The sequence below is a fragment of the Crocodylus porosus genome, unplaced genomic scaffold (assembly GCF_001723895.1).
Source record: "Crocodylus porosus isolate Cpor-Errol unplaced genomic scaffold, CroPor_comp1, whole genome shotgun sequence".
Taxonomy (NCBI): domain Eukaryota; kingdom Metazoa; phylum Chordata; order Crocodylia; family Crocodylidae; genus Crocodylus; species Crocodylus porosus.
Genome location: NW_017728948.1, coordinates 47,099,925 through 47,117,237, shown reverse-complemented (window position 1 = coordinate 47,117,237; position 17,313 = coordinate 47,099,925). Strand labels below are relative to the sequence as shown.

The 17,313-nt window shown below is 44.1% G+C and overlaps 2 long non-coding RNA genes across 2 annotated transcripts in view; both read right to left on the bottom strand.

The window, feature by feature from the left end:
• Nucleotides 1-14,556, bottom strand: part of LOC109321914 — an 18,914-nt gene extending 4,358 nt beyond the window's left edge. Inside the window, exons 1-2 of the long non-coding RNA XR_002104215.1 lie at nt 14,546-14,556; nt 9,924-9,929 (exon numbers count right to left, since the gene is read on the bottom strand). This is a non-coding gene — a long non-coding RNA (uncharacterized LOC109321914). The remainder of the gene's footprint in view (nt 1-9,923; nt 9,930-14,545) is intronic.
• Nucleotides 14,557-16,731: 2,175 nt separating this feature from the next.
• LOC109321920 overlaps nt 16,732-17,313 on the bottom strand; it is a 2,278-nt gene continuing 1,696 nt past the window's right edge. Inside the window, exon 2 of the long non-coding RNA XR_002104220.1 lies at nt 16,732-16,800. This is a non-coding gene — a long non-coding RNA (uncharacterized LOC109321920). The remainder of the gene's footprint in view (nt 16,801-17,313) is intronic.

Below are 17,313 nucleotides of genomic sequence, written 5' to 3'. Positions count from 1 at the left end.
TGCTGCATGCATTCCCAGGTGGTTGGGGGGACCCATACCGCCCCAGATCTGTGCACAGGGCATGGGTGCAGGCTGCCCACTTCAGGCTTGGGCTCCCACCCTGCTGCCCTCCCTCGGGGCCTCCACAGCCCATTGTGTGCAACCCAGCACTCCAAAGAACAGGGCCACATAGGAAAGCTGTTTTCAGTAGAATCCAGTCTCCAGCAGGGCTGCCCGCTCTCCCTGATCCTGTTTATTTGTGCAATGGAACCATTAGCATGACAACTCAGACAATACCCCAGGATCAGTGGTGCGAAGATCCTCGAGAGGAACAGGGAAGAGACAGAAGTCCTCACGTACATGGGTGAATTGAGCATCATATGCAGGGACAAAGGGTCAGTGGAAAAAGCACTACAATACAACCAGGTATATGGAGCAGCATCAGGGGCCAAGCTCAACATAAGCAAAAGCACCTGCCTAGTCCTGGGTAAGCCTGGGGACCTGTCACCCCTGGGGGTTTCCATCCCCCAGGAGTGGGTAAAGATCCTTGGGGTGGTTTTTGACCCAGAGCTGATGAGGCACAGGGCACGGGAAAAGATGGAGGCTAAGGCTAGACAGAGACTGAGGCTATGGCAATTGCACTGCCTGTCACTGTGGGGCAGGGGGCGTGTGGCCCTGAAGAAGGTGGTGCTCCTGCCAATGCTGTTACGCATTACCCTAGTCTTCCCCACCTTAGAACAAGTTGTTCACAGACTCAAAAGAGCCATGTGTGTTTTCTTTTGGAACTCCACACGGGAGAAAGTGGCAAGGACCAAGCTGTACAATGTGACATGGTTGGGTGGCAGAGGAATGCCAGATGTCCTTCTCTTCCTCTGGCTCAGATACATGAGCCAGGGTTGCAAACTGGCAACAGGGATGGAATCTAAAACAGCCATGTTTGTTAAATATTTTGCAGGGCAGCTGCTGTGACAGTGGCAAGTGCACATGATGATCAATGGGAACCTGTGGACCATGGTTTCCCCATGGTTTTACAAAATTCTGAAGCATTTTCAAGAGAAGTACAAGCTGCACAGTGCTACACTAGCAACCCTGATGAACCACCGCAAGATACAGGAGGTGATAAGGGCAAGAGACACCACATCACCCATGGACTTACTACCTGGTGACAGCTGCCAGGGCATGTGGGAGCAAATCTTCCACAAGGACCTGCAGAAAGAGCACAGAGACCTGAACTGGCAGGCAGGCTACTGGGCACTCCACATGTGGACATGGATAAACAGAGCAGGGCAGAGAGGTCCATCAAACTGCCCAAGGCAGACCTGCCATTGGCAGGCAGAAACAATTGACCCTCTCTTCTGGGACTACCCATATGCTAGAGAGGTATGGAGAAAATCCATGTGCTCCTCCTGATGGTGACAGGTTTCAGACACCTGACCAGGGAAGCAGTTCTCTACTGGCACCTGACCAGAGAGCAAGGGACCCCAACAGCTCACTTTGACCAGTTCATATCCTGCTTCAGGTATGCACTGTGGAAAACCATGAACCTGCTCACAAACAGGCACTCAGACCCCACAGTTTCACAGTAGCTAGGGTCAGAAGGGACCTGAACAGATCATCTAGCCTGACCCCCTGCCACAGGCAGGAATGAATGCTGGGTTCACAAGACCCCAGACAGGTGATCGTCCAATGTCCTCTTGAATTTGCCCAAGGTAGGGGCAAGCACCACTTCCCTGGGAAGTTAATTCCAGATTCTGGCCACCCTAACTGTAAAATATTGCCTTCTGATCTCTAATCTAAACCTATTCTCCATCAGCTTATTACCATTGTTCCTCGTCATCCCAGGTGGTGCTGGGGAGAAAAGGGCTCTACCTATTTGCTGTTGATCTCTCCTGTTGAGTTTGTAGGCAGCCACCAAGTCCCCCCTCAGTCTCCTCTTGCTGAGGCTGAACAGGTTCAGGTCCCTCAGTCTGTCCTCATAGGGCCTGTCCTGCTGCCCTCTCATGAAGTGGGTGGCCCTCCTCTAAACCCTCTCCAAGCTGGCCACATCCCTCTTGAAGTGCAGCGCCCAATACTGGACGCTGTACTCCAACTGTGGCCTGACCAAAGTCACATAGAGGGGGAGTATCACCTCTCTGGACCAGCTTGAGATGCACCTTTGGATGCATTACAAGGTATGGCTGGCCTTGCTGGCTGCGGTCTGGCAATGGCAGCTCATGTTCATCTTGGAGTCAATAATGACTCCAAGATCCCTTTCCGCCTCTGTGCTTTCAAGAGGGGAACTCCCCAGCCTGTATGTGTGCTGTGGATTCCTTCTTCCAAGGTGCAGCACCCTGCATTTGTCTGCGTTGAATCCCATCCTATTCTCACCTGCCTACTTTGGTAGTCTGGCTAAATCTATTTGCAACCTCTCTCTAAGTGTGTCCTTCTTGCCCCACATCTTAGTTGAGGATTGTATTAAAGTGAGGCTAAGTGAAATGTACTGGCAGTACAGGAAGACAGAAGAGGATGATGGGAAGAAATTGCAGATCTCATCTGATGGAGAGGGGTCTGGCATAGACTTTTTCAGGGGCTCTGAGGAGGGCAGCGGGCGGGGGTACAGGTATAAAGTTGGGTGCAAGGGCATGTGGTTATGCAGTGCGAACTGTGTAACAGGTTTTTACTGTGCTTTTGTGAACCACAAAGGCCGCTTGGCAGAGTGTTGGAGGTAGAGGTATATATATTTATTTATATGTCGACAAATAAATATTTTTGCAAAAAAAAGGCATCTTGTGGGCTAAGATCAAGTAGGAAGTATCTGAAGCCCCAGACTAAACAGGGATGTTTACTTGTACTTTCTGAGAGCATCCAACTCCCAAGACCTCTAGGCTTGGGCCTGCATGTAGGATGCCTACCAATGGATTTGGGATTATCTGAAGTCTCATGGTGAGAGGTCTGGGATAGGGGATGCTTGCTGGTTGTATTACTGAGTTCCTCCTGCTCAATTGACATGGTTTTTGGAACAACTGAATTCTGCTCAGTCAATATGATTTGGAAGTGACTTGACTATTTTGGCCTAAAACACAAAACATATTATATTTTTTAAAAGTTTGTAGTATATATAAGTAAGTACAAAAGTGCAGCTTGAAAGTGTGTTTATGAAGTACCTGTGCCAAAACTTGTAACTGTTTTAAACAAGGTAAAATGCGTTAATTCTGGATTAACTAAGTCTATGGGTATCCATAATAATATGCCTATATGCAAATTACTATAAGAATATTTATTTCAAAGTCAGTGTTTTCAAATTTGCTCCTCGCTTCCATGCACTCAGGGATAGCAGGAACTTACAGTAAGACAGGGGTGGTGTAAAGGTTGCAGGGGAAAAAAATTAGGAGGGCAGAGAACAAGGGGGCCACCTGACCCTCCCAGATTTATTTTCCATACTGCAGCAGTGGGAAGGGAACAAATTCACAGCAAATATCCAATAATTAGGTGCTATACCTGCAAAATTATAACAAATGTATAAATCTTCTATACATAGAATCTAATTATTGGGGAGTCATCTTATATTGAGTGAATATGGTAATTGCTCCTCTTCTCCAGAGCAAAGATGAAATTCCCTAATTTAATATGCTGCTTAGAATATGAAATTCTGTTGCCAGATTAACTATCTGGACTAATGTAGCTCACTTTTTTCATTTCCAAGAGAACATACCAACAGAAAATTAACCTTTCCTAATGTCCCACTAGAAGTCTCCACAGCTCTTCCTAATCTGTCATTATTTATAGTAGTGTAAAAGTGACATTGTAGATGTGATGGTCCAGAAATTATGCAAGAGGCAAGGATTTCTTCGGGAGGTATCTTTTATTATCTTTTATTGTAGCTGGGATAGAGTTAGACAAGGTTTTGAATGCAAGACATTTTCTCTCAGATCGGATCACAAGGAGCCAGGCATGTTATCTGGTCTGGAACTACCCCTTGCTCCCTTGATGAGATTATTACATATTCTGCTTTACTTGCCCCACATAAACCAGTCATATCATACTGTAGGCCTTGACATAACCAATACCATTAGCTGGATATGGGGCAAGCACATAGCAACTTGGGGAGGTGATCTATTTAGTTGACTTACTTAGTGATAAGAATGACATACCCATCAATAAGAAAGTTGCGAGACAGATTGTGGGTAACAAAGTAATGGGGATAGTTGCTAGGAAGCGGTGATTGGTGGGAGCCTCTGACATAACCTGCAGAATCTTGTCAATCATGTGAAAGAAAAAAAAGTTGTAAGGATATATAAATAGCTAACGAAGAAGCTTAACACTTGGGAAGCCAGAGAAGCAAACAGCACCCAACTGCTGCGATTGCAACTCCAGGTTCTGTGACAACACCTGGATAGCTGAATCATTGCATTGTTTAGAAGGCCTATGTAAGGATACCTTTGTAAACTGTTTGTAACTTTGTTCTGGTATTGCTTAAGTATTCAATCAATTCTGGATTTGACACTGGAATAGTCTCACTGATCAGTTTATCCATCCACACTACTCCTATATCAAAATTAACAATACCAGCCAGTTATTGGAATTAACTTGTGGATTATCCCCTATATAAAAATTAACTCATACTTCATCAGGCAATCTGTCCCAACCAATATCTGCATGGCAAAATAAAATTCCATACCAACATAAGACTGTCAATGTGTACATTGGTTTGCCAAGTATTCCTTAATTTTATTTGATGTTTGGCTATTTGACACTGATCGACCCAAAGTAGAAAATTATTTTTTGTAGTTGTCTACCTAGAAATGTCTTTCCATAGCTTTGTAGGCAATATAGAAACTGGGAATTTCCTGTGACCACATCAGGAGGTCACATAGACAATATGTTGCCTGTGAGACATGGGATGGGAACTACTGTTTTACAGACTGTTTGAGGTGTAACCAGCAATTTCATTGCCCTAGTTAGAGATGCTGTCAAACACCAGAGAGCATGTGTGGAGCACTGAAGCATGCTGCTGGTGCCTCCTCTGAATAAGTGCCTGGGGCTGGTGTCCCACTCATTCTACTCTAGTCATGCCATTGCTGCATGTGGATTTGGTAGACACAGACACAGTCAACACAGTAGCCTTGTCACACAGGGCACATAGCACATGCATTATTTTGATCTTAGTAAGTATTACCATGCTGTATTAAAAGTTAGAATGTGTTCTGAGCAGTTGCATTGTAATGCTTGCTATGATTTCAGTTCACTCTGGACAGTGGTAGCCAGCTGTGCTCTACCCCCAGCACTGGGCACCACAGCCCACACATCCACTTTTGAAGATATGCAAGCCCCATTTCTGGAATCTATGTCCTTCCTGCCTCATGCCCAGCACTGCCCAGCTCAGGAGCACCTGCCCCTGGCATGCTGGAGTGAGTCAAGTCTCTGCTTCCGCTGGTGGTCAGAGGGAGGTATAGGGAGCTGAGTCCAGGAAAAGGTGCTACTTCTGCAGCTAGATTGGCACCTGCCACCGGATCACCTGCTGGGTCTCTGCTGCTAGTTATGTTGAACTGGCTCAGCTGTGGTGCAGAAGCAGGAACCAACTAATTGTCAGTTGTAGCCCCAGCACCTCTCCAGAATCTTGAATTTGTATTATCTCCATGAAGCCATCCAACAACTGAACATGTGTTACTTAATATGATCTGGAGATACTACCAACACCCCAGTCTACTACCAACTGTCCAGTCTCCTTTTGAAGATTTCCAGGGTAGGTGACTGCACCACCACTGGAGGGAGTTTATTCCACAGTCTGGACACCCTGACCGTGAAGAAGTTTTTCCTGGAATTGAGTCTGAAGCAGTCTTACAGGAGTTTGTATCCATTGCTCCTCATCTTCCTTAGGGGTGCCCTGATGAACAGCTGTTCACCCAGTTCTTGACGTACTCCCCTGATATAGTGGTAAGCCACTACCAAGTCTCCTCTCAGCCTTCTTTTCTGTAGGCTGAAGAGGCCCAAGTCCCTCAACCTCTCCTTGTATGGTTTGTCTTGCAAGTCCCTGATCATATGGGGGCTCTTCTCTGGACCCTCTCAAGTTTTTCCACGTCCTTGTTGAAGTGCAGCACCCAGAAATGGATGCAGTACTCCAGCTGCGGTATCACCAGTGTAGAGTACAGTGGGAGTATCACTTCCCTAATTTTGCATGAGATGCAACAGTTAATGCATGCCAGTGTGTTGTATGCCCTGCTGGCCACAGCATCACACTGCCAGCTCATGTTCATGCAATGGTCGATCATTACCCCTAGGTCCCTTTCGGCTGTGGTGCAAGTCAAATTGTTGTCACCGAGCCTGTAGGTATGTTGGGGATTGTTTGCTCCCAGATGGAGCACCTTACACTTCTGAGTGTTGAACTTCATCTGGTTCCAGTCTGCCCAACTCTCCACCCTGTCCAGGTCCACCTGTATCTGCAGCCTATCTTCTGGCATGACTATACTGCCCCATAACTTAGAGTTGTCCGCAAACTTGGCCAGTGAGATTTTCTCCCCTGCATCCAAATCATTGATAAAGATGTTGAAAAGCACCGGTCTAACCCAGACCCCTGAGGGACACCACTGGCCACTTCTCACCAGGACAACACAGATCCATTCATGGGAACTCTCTGGGTCCCACCATGCAGCCAGTTTTCCACCCACTGAACTGTTGAGCAGTTAAGCCCACAATCTTCCAATTTTTCCACAAGGATATCATGGGATACTAGATCAAAGCCTTTTGGAAGTCTAGGTATATAATGTCAACCTTCTCTCCCATGTCCAGGTGGTGAGAGCCCTGTTCGTAGATGGAAATGAGATTGGTAAGACAAGACCTAGCCACGACAAAGCCATGCTGGCTGTCGTTCAGAATCTTACCCTCAACGAGCATATCACACATAGATTCTTTAATGAGTGAATGAATTTTCCAGAATTTTCCCTGGGATGGAGATTAGGTTGATTGGCCTATAGTTGCCCAGGTCCTCCCTCTTCCCCTTCTTGAAGATAGGCACAATGTTGGCCCTCGTCCAATCCCCGGGGATCTCCCCTGTGTGCCACAATTTCTGAAAGAGTTTTGCCAGGGGTTCTGCGATGACCTCAGCCAGCTCCATCAGCACTCTCTGGTGAAGTCCATCCAGTCCTGCTGACTTATAAATGTCTAGCTGTTCTAGTTGGTTTTGCACCAGCTCAGCATCCACAGTGGAAATGCTATCATTCCCACCATGCCCCTGCGATCCTTATCTTGCTTTTCTTTCCCCTTGGTCCAGTGAAATACTGAAGCAAAGTGGGCATTCAGGAGTTTGGTTTTTTCCTGAGTGTCCATTACCAGCTGTCCTGAGGTGTTAAGCAGGGGTCCTACACTTCCATTTGTTTTCATTCTGCTCCCTACATACCTAAAGAAGAACTTCTTATTGTCCTTGACTTCCTTGGCTAACTCAATTGCCACCTTAGCTTTCTTACTCATTTCCCTACAAGTGCAGACCACTGATGTATAGTCTTCCTTGAGGACTGTCCCTAGCTTCCACTGTGTGTGCACCTCTTTTTTCTCTTTTTCAAGAGGACTGTGATGTCCCTATTGAGCCAGGAGGGCTCGCCAGCCTTTCTGCTACCTTTCCTCTTCATAAGAATGATTTGCTTTTGTGCTTTGAGGATCATGTCCTTGAGGAATGACCAGTCTTCGTGCACCCCATTTGCTTTCCATCCCTGGTCCCACATCGCCTCCCCTACTAATGTCCTGAGCCTGTTGAAGTCAGCATTGTTGAAGTCCACAACTTCAATCCTGCTAGTTGATTTGTCAGCCTTGCGACAGACAGTGAACCTGATGGGATCATGGTCGCTGTTGCTCAGGCTACCCTCAGTGTTCAAGCCACATACTTACTGTTAAAATTTGTGGACACTCACATGTTAAGTGTAGTTAATATCTCCTATGTGTAGTGTGCAACACAACCCACTCTGCACAGTACACACACAGTAAGGGATTGTCCTGCCCTACAGAGCTCATAATTTACATAAAGCAGCCAGGCACAATGTAAGCGAAAGGAAGTATCAATAGCTTTATGTTACAGGAAGAGATCTCAGGTACTGAGGGTTTTATTCTCCAAAACCATGCACATGGTACAGTCACTTACACCACTGCATAGCTGATGTAAAACACACCTGATAAGAAAACTAGTGTTTGCACTCACTTGGTGCTTCTCCTCAGAGATTGAGGGCCAAAGTGATTAATAACAAATGCTGGGCCAGAAAAATCCGCGCCATTAAACTGAACCCTGAATGCTAGTCAAATGTCTTCGTCACAAGACTGCCATTCCTATATCTTTCTTTAAAATGTCTCCTCCTTTATTATACATTACTGAAGACTCTCACATATGACAGTTGTGAACATCAATAAGTAAATGTGAAAAAAACCCTCATATCTAGATTACAGCTGGGTGATTACACAGAAAAGCATCTAGACGTGATTTTTTTTCTCACAAATGTGAAAAAATAACAGGACACTTGATAAGGACAGACTTGACTTTATTGCTGTCTCATCCAGCCATAATCTTCAGAAGTTAAAGACTAGATATGAAAACAGTCAGCTATAGACAAGTAGCTATAGACTGTTGTATTTAAATAAACACAAGGACCAGTATTTATTTAAATCTTGCTGTATCCTCTTTAAGTTGCTGGGCACTTTGCCTTATAACAATGTATTATGCTATATAGTCTGAGAAACAATATTTGATCATGCAATTAAATTATCATACAGCAGAGGCACAAGGGAACAGAGATAATGTGGTAGGTACAAACTTAATTTTATTTCTGGACTTTTAAATGATAAGTTAGAAGCATAGAATCATAGAAAATCAGGGTTGGACGGGACCTCAGGAGGTCATCTAGTCCAACCCCTGCTCAAAGCAGGACCAGCCCCAACTAAATCATCCCAGCCAAGGTTTTGGCTACTTGGTCCTAAAAACCTCTAAGAATGGAGATTCTACAGACTCTTTGGGTAGCCTGTTCCAATGTTTTACTACCCTCCTCATGAGAAAATTTTTCTCATATTTAACCTAAACTTCCCTTGCTCAACTTGAGACTGTTGCTCCCTATTCTGTCATCTGACACCACTGAGAACAAGCTAGCTCCATCCTGTTTTTAACCACCTTTCAGGTAGTTGAAGGCTATTATTAAATCCTACCAACCCTCCCCTTCCCCCTCCTCCCCCCAGCTCAGTCTTCTCTTCTCCAGACTAAACAAGCCCAGGTCCCTCAGCCTCTCATAGTAAGTCATGTGCCTCCTAACCATTTTCATTGCCCTCTGCATGACTCCCTCCAATTTGTCCACATCCTTTTTGTCATACTGGGCCCAGAACTGCACACGGTACTGCAGATGGGGTCCCACCAGTGCTGAATAGAAGGGAATCATTACTTCCCTCAATCTGCTGGCAACACTCCTACTGATGCAGCCCAGTATGCAACAAGGGCACACTGTTGGCTCCTATTCAGCTTATTGTCCACTGTAATCTCCAGGGTGCTTATACACGTGATGGGGGTTTAGTCTCCTAACTCGAAACAGTGGGTTTTTAATCGTGACAGTTAAAATCCCACCATTTCAATTTAGGGGCTTCCATCCTTGTTACAGCACGGGGCCCAATCCTTCTTTTTCCATGGAGCCTGTCTACCCCTCCCACAGATGGGGGACAAGCTGCCGGTGGGCCCTGAGCTATGAGAGGCCCCGGTCCTTCCCTCTGTGGCAGCAATGTCCCCCAGGGGCCACCCAGGCAGGCTGCTAGCAGGCCAGATGCTGCCCCAGATTGGGCTTGGGGAAGCTGGGCAGCCCTGGAAGGCAAGGCCACCATGGAGAGAAGGACCTTAAGAAAACAGACCTTACGATGAGAGACTGAGAGCCATAGGACTCTTCAGCCTGGAAAAGCACAGACTCAAGAGTGATCTAGTGGCCACCTATAAGTTCACCGGGGGTGCTTACCAGGATCTGGGGGAACGTCTGTTCACCAGAGCGCCCCAAGGGATGACAAGATTGAATGGTCACAAACTCCTCCATGACTGTTTCAGGATGGACATAAGGAAGAACTTCTTTCCTGTTCAAGCCCCAAGGTTTGGAATAGACTGCCACCAGAGGTAGTTCAAGCACCTACCTTAAACACCTTTAAGAGACATTTGGATGTCTATCTTGCTGGGATCCTTTGACCCCTTCTGACTTCCTGCCCTTTGGGCAGGGGGCTGGACTCGATGATCTTCCGAGGTCCCTCCCAGCCTTAATGTCTATGAATCTATGACCGGGGACCCGCAACTCAGGCACTCCAGCATCTCCTCCCCTGGGTCCGGGAGAGGCAGGCAACCTCTGCAGAAAAAAAAAAAAAAAGAATTGGGCTCCTCACTTTTTATTTTTTTTCTTACCCGCAGAACCTGCCCACTGTGCAGGCCCTGACTGGCAGGGGGCCCGGTCCTTCCCCCTGTGGTGGCAATGCCTTCTGGGGCCACCCAGGCAGGGTGCTAGCAGGTACGTGCAGCCTCAGCTCATAGGCAACTCCCTGCCAGATCCAACTATTCCCCAAGCCTGCCTGGGGGGCAGTGCCTGGCAGGCTCCCAGTGGGCAGGCTCAGGGAACAGTTGGACCTGACAGGGTGCAGCCTCCGAGCTGGGGCAGCACCTACCTGCTAGCACCCTGCCCGGATGGCTCCAGGGGGTGCCACCACTGCAGATGGAAGGACCAGGCCCCCCGGCTGCTGCTCAGGGACTGTGAGGCCTGCTGGCAGCTTGCACTGGCAGGCTCCGCCGGACAAAAATAAAAACACCAGCAAGAGGCCCAGTCTTTTCTTTTTCCAGGGTGCCTGCCCACCTCTCACATGGCTGGGAAACAAGCCACCAGTAGGCCCTGAGCTGTGGGGGGCAGGAGAAATGTGGCTCCTCCCCCTCACTGCTTGCCAGGCCCTGCCTGCCACAGCTGCCTGGACCCTGCATTGGACTGCCCTGTGTCTCCGCTGCTGTCACTGCTGCCAGTGAGGCAGTAGTGGCCATGCAGAGCAGACACAAGGCAGCTTGGCACAGGCTCTGGGCAGCTGCAGCAGGAAGGGCCCAGCAGCAGTGAGGAGGAGGAACTGCTTTTCCCCCATGCCGAGGAACAGTTTCTGCCCAGCAGCCATCATTGCTGCCACTGCTCAGCATGGGCGGGCAAGTCCAGAGTCGGTGCAGGGTGGGCCAAGGTGGGGCTGTGCACACGGGTGTCTGCTGGTACCATGGGACTGGAGCCAGCGGCAGCAGCAACCAGAAGGAGCCACCACCACCTGGCTGCCTAAAAAGGCAGTCAAACCGTGGAACAACCCCAGCCCTGCTGCATTTGCAGGGGGGTGGCAGGATGCACCACGGGCAGGTGGTGCCTGAGCCAGGTGGGACCAAGGGACCCACTGCAGGCCAGACAAAGCCCCTTCATGGGCTGGATCTGGCTCGCAAGTCATATTTTGCCCACCCCTAGTCTACAACCACCCACTGCTCAGAAGTTGGGTAGCCCTGGTCTAGTACATTTGCATATCCATGGAAATAAGAAGTGAATTATGATATAGTACAAAAATTGTGGCAAGATCCTGGGATGTCTTATGTTATTCTTGAATGGTAAAGGTACAAATGGATGACACAGGTCATCCAATGATTAATAAAGTCCATAAGGATGCCACAGTTTTATGGTCTGCTGTCTCAGGAACTTCCAGCCTCAGACCATGAAGAAAGCACAAGTAAAAAGCCAGGCATCTTCCTTTTCAAGTGGCTTGTAGTAAGAGTCCTTTTTCCAGCTTTAAAGAGTTCTGAGATAACTGACTTTAATGCTGACTTTTGTAACACCAAACATTGCTCATTCTGTAAGGTCTGGGGTGGGGGAGAGAGAAGGGTTCTCTTTGAAGGTGTCTGAGCTAGTTGAAAATTTGAAGAGTTAGGTGTAGTCCTTACAAAGCTGGATTGCTAGACAAAGTAAAGAGGAGACTATCGTAAGTGTGAGAATATGGTACAGGTGTTCTTATTGATCAATTAATCTAAATAAATTAATAAATAATAACAGATGCAATATGTCACACAAGTATTTCTATGATGTGACGCAGAAGTGCTAGAAAGAGACTAGTTTTTATTTCTTTGTCAAAGTCACCTGATATGGGCCAAGATTATAGAAGATTAATATCCCTGTTCAATGACAGAAATCAGACTCCTCTGCTTTCAGTGCTTGCTGTTCCAGATATCACCACTGACTATGAGGACAATAACAGCTAGTCAAATCCCAATAAACTATTTAACAAAGTAGTCAAAAATATCAAGTAATGTATTAAGCTAGTAGGATTTGGCCAGCTCTAGACTGAATTGAACGCTACAAAAATCAATCCAATTAACTACTTATTCAATTATAAGTTTCAAAATTAAGCAATAATGTATTTGCTGAACAGTATTTTAACAGTCTAGTACTGAATATATAATCACATATTGGCCATACACAGTTACACAGGCTTATCTATATACTATTTTTGTCTAGGTGAAGGAAAATTTCCATCTCTCTTTTCTTCCTTTTCAGGAAAATGGAAAGACCATACTTCAGAACACCAAATCACATGCCAGAAGCTAAAGGCAAGACTCGGTTGTATTGCTGTATGCTTAAATCAGATGCCACCAGCTTTGTAAGCAAATCTGAGAAATGTAAAAAACTGAAAATATAAGTTTTGGGTTCTAATATTTAGTTTCTGCTTTCTAAGGAGTATGTCTGCAAGATACTAAGAGGCAAAGAATATTTTTTTGTGTTCATGTCTAGGCTAGGGAACATTCTATTTTTAATAACAATTAAATAAGTTTTCTTTTATGTCTGGTTTGCTATCTTCTCTCTCTAAAATGTTAAACCTGTATTTTGCAGGAGTCATAATCTTGTTCCTCATTTGGAACCTAGCAGTCTCTTTGCTCTATTCCCATCTGGTTTTGCATTTTTGTACTGTCAGTCTATTTTTAATTCTAATATGTTATTTGACTCTGTTGTGTTCTAGAGATTTTAGCTCCTCTCTTGACTGAGTCATTTGGTGCTGTATTTCTAAATGTACAACTGCAATATCAAGAGATTTAACTTTTTTTGTCCATTGCTTTTTCTGTTCTGAGGTGAAGGCAATTATTTGCCAAGATAGCTTTTAGGGTTTCCCACAGGATTACCAGTGTTACTTCTACAGAGTTATTAATATACAGGAAGTCTTTTATTTCATCTCTATTAAAATTTGAACTGTGCATTTAGGAATGAGTGGTTAAGTTGTCATGATTTAGTTCATAGTTGTGGGACTGCTGTCAGTGATAGGAAAATAGGTTTGCAAACTCAGAAAAGATTGTACACACTTAAATGTCTAGTAGGTTTTAATTTAAAGCTGAAAAAGAGGTCTGGTCTGGAGTAAATTGTGTCCACAGTGAAGAAACAAGTATTATCCATGTGCTTTCAGCACTGGTGTCTCTCCAAGCATCTGTTAGGCCTTCTTTCATTAGATTAAGTATTGTTGAATCTTTATTTTGTGAATGTGGAGTGGATGATCATCTATCTATCGTAGTATTAAAGGACAATTAAATCTCCTAAACAGATGCAGTTTAGGGAAGAGTCTGGTTCCAGCAACTTCTGTTCACTCTCCTCCTGTGTTTTATCTGCAGTAAGTATGCAAAATTTTCTTGACAAAAACTGCTGGTTTTTCTGCACAAGTACTATTATTATGTATAGGCTCCAAGGTACAGTGTAATACTTCGCTATAAAAATATCAGCAATATCTACATATTGTGAAACTGACTTTTGTGTTTTATTCTAGCAAGTTCTAGTTGAACACGACTCTTTTCTTCTACTCTACAAATGCACCTCTTTTATTAATCTCTGATAATAAAGGTTTTTTAATGAATGTAATTATTTTGGTTTTCATGAAAAGTGGGATATAAATAGAACTGGCTAGAATCACACAAATTTGACAAAGCAGCTTAATCTTGATCTGCAAAACACCATACTCCTAGTTCTGTGTATGTTAAGCTGATCCTCTGAGGTGCTGATTTTGGAATTCTTACAACCATACAAGCTCAGATATTGCCTGGGCACAGAGAGAGCCACTTATACTGAACTAAGCTAAAAACACCAATTTTATGACAAAGCAAGAGTTGAATCTAGGTTTCCAGGAAGGTAAAACTAGAATAGTAACTCAGAGTCACTGGCACCCTGAAAATTAAGTTTTAATGCTTACTGAAGATCCAAGTATATTATAACTTGAGTTTCTCTTATGTGTACATATGATCTGCAAAAAATTCCAAGCACTGAACATGAGATACTGTTTTTCCCTTCCTCAAACTGCTATATGTTAGCTGTCTTTAATTAAAATCAGCTTTTCCATGTGTTCACAATTGATTCCTTAAAATATTAATAATTTTTCCTACATCTGGTGTCAAAGGCATTACTTTTCAGTCTAAGCCCTTTGACTATTTTTAAATAATTCATTCATCCATTTTCCAGTCCTCAGGGAAGGCTGTTCTTTTCTTCTTTTTGCACAATATGATCCTTTTTTAAAATATAAGCTATTTTCTCTTCCATTATTCTCTCCTACTTTTGTTTACTCATCCCAAGTATTTGGGTAATTACGGTTTTATTAAGGCACACATATAGCACAGAAATATTTGTTTACCATTTATAAATGCCTCCCATCTCTTCAGTAAACTTGCACTAATTAGAAAAAAAAATATTTTGAAACCCCAATGAATGTCATTGAGAAACATTCCAGTAAGTCTCAAGTCAGGACAATCCATCTTAATTACTTTATAATGCTTCCAGGTGGAATCCTATCAGCCTAAAGGAAAAGCAAGAACCAAAAGCACTTAGTTTGGCTGCTGAATCTTTAGCACAGGATGTGGGTTAAGGTTTAACTGAGAGCAGCAGTTCATGTTCTCCCTCAAAAGCTCCTTAGTCACCTGATTGGAGTGCAACCTTGACAAATATGCACAGTGTTGTCTCTCACAGCTGGAATCACCAAAGAGGCTAAAAACAGAACCATGCACTGCATAATCTCTAACCTCAGGGGACAACAAAAACAGAGAATTGCTGTGTCAATCTCATTTTCTTGTTAGGCTCATTATCATAAATGCAGGCCTTTGGTTCTGAATGCCACACTTCAATAACATTTACCTATCAACAGCTGCTGAAATATTGAATTCCACAGTCATCTTTTCCTTTTGATGTTTACTCTTTTGTTTCTTTATCCATAAACATGAGCAACTGAGCTAAGCTTAAATTAACTAGCTGAGGTTAAATGTTTAGGGCAGCAAATTATGGCCAGCCTGCTTGTGGAGTGGTTTATATTACAGGGGAGAGTTGCCAATCTCAGTGCTCATCAGGGACTCCATATGTGTGGAGTAGCAATGGTATTTCAGGGCCAAATCCTGCTTGCCAGAGTTATACCAACAACAGAACTGCTCCCATGTATGAGAGATTTAGCTCTTGCTCAGAAGATGGAAATTAATCATACCTGTTTCTTGAGTATTGTATTGCACCTATAGACAGAGATATTTGGTGACTGATAGGCCATGTCTAAATTGGGTATTTTTTTCATTTACTGACAAATATGCTCCTCACAATATTTTCTAGAAGCGGGAGAGCACACACGGCAGTACTCATCCGGGGTCTCATCTCTTTCATCTGTTTTCATTTTCTTGATTACAAACTGTCATAATGAAGGCTTTCGTACACTGCAGACAGAGGATATTCACCTTACTACTCCAGTTGCACATTCAAAATCTTCAGGGTTAGAAAAACAATAGAAAGGGGGTTTCAGTTGACTGATAATAGGATCCATAACATTTCACACCTGGTTCCAGTCCCAAATCATAGTGACATAAAGTCATTATCGAAGGCTGTTTGGCTTATCATACATGCATCGGTAATATTGGCCCTCTTCCTACTGAAACACTCAGGCCATTTCTTAGTTTATAAGATCCTCGTGACAAGAACTGTGTCTTCAGATGTATTCGTACAGTGCCTAACCAAAGTGGGGTTGTAATACAAAGAGAATATAAGAATTAAATAAATAATAATCCAAGGACAGTGATGACACTCAGAAAAACCTCAAACTAGTAGAATACTGCAGAGACCCTAGTTCCAGCCTGTACAGAAGGCAGCAATCCACATACTCAGTGGATGTTATAAGTGTGTCAACCTACTACTCTGATCCCACCCTTGAGTTCCAGTCTGTTTCTGTTGCTAGTTCAAATGGTTGGTCTTCAACTTCAAAATCAGGTCAGCACAGAAGGCAGACCATACAAGACCTATCAAAATAACTGTTCCTCTGGAACAGTGTAGCTTGCAAAGCCCGATAAACAGCATGACAGCTGGAGGTCAGTTATTCTTGGTCCAAGGGTATAGGTTGTAGTTGTGTTAATCTAAGGACTTAGGCAGACAAGATTCTTTGAGTAAATCTGGTATCTTGTATTAGACCAACTCAAGTAGTTGGAAAATTCTTTTTTGCAAGCTTTTGGGTAAAAATGCCCTTCATTGGGCTGAGGAAGCATCTACACTTCATGTGTGATCTTCCTGGATGGATGGAATGCATAGTAAAGAAGCCAGAGGCTGGTATACATGCAAGAAAGCCAATCAGTGACTATGTAAATTGAGAAGTCAGTGGGTGAGAGACAGGTAGGGGGAAGGGGAATGAATATAGCTGGTAAATAATGGAGAGGTACCTGGGGAGTCAGATATTAGGCAGGTTCTCTGTCATAAATCCAATGTCTATATTTAGTCCATGATTTTTTGCATCAAGTAGGTTGAATCCAGTAGGTTGACCCATTCTTGGTCCAAGGTATGCAGCTGTGAAAGGTGTTTCCTGAGGCAGACAGAACAGAGTCAAAAAACTTTCAATCAAATACAAGACTCTCCTCTTTATGAAGCTTTTTCACCATAACAGAAAAAGAGAAAAGGAAGAAGAGATTAAAATAAAAATAAACCCAGTATCTCCTAAGCTACAGAAGAGGGGAAGACTCCATGAAGATCACCAAAGGACTGTAAATGTCTTATTTTATTTTTGTATAACTGCTGCGCGGCACTCTCACATTTATGTAACCTTGTAGTTTTGGCTTCCAAAAAAAAAAAAGAAAGCTTTATATTTTCCCATGCTTATATTAAGCTGCACATGCGTATTTTGTAAGTTTCATTTCTTATCTATAAGTGTCATTCCTGCAGAAACGAAACTTATGTAGAAAATCTACCTCGTAACTATTATGTAAAAGAAAACTATCCTATCCCTGTATGCTTAGCTTATATCATAGTTAGTGTCACAGAGGCAGTCCAACCAACATCTATAAAGAGGCACAGAGGCAAGAAGTAGCAGAGACGATGA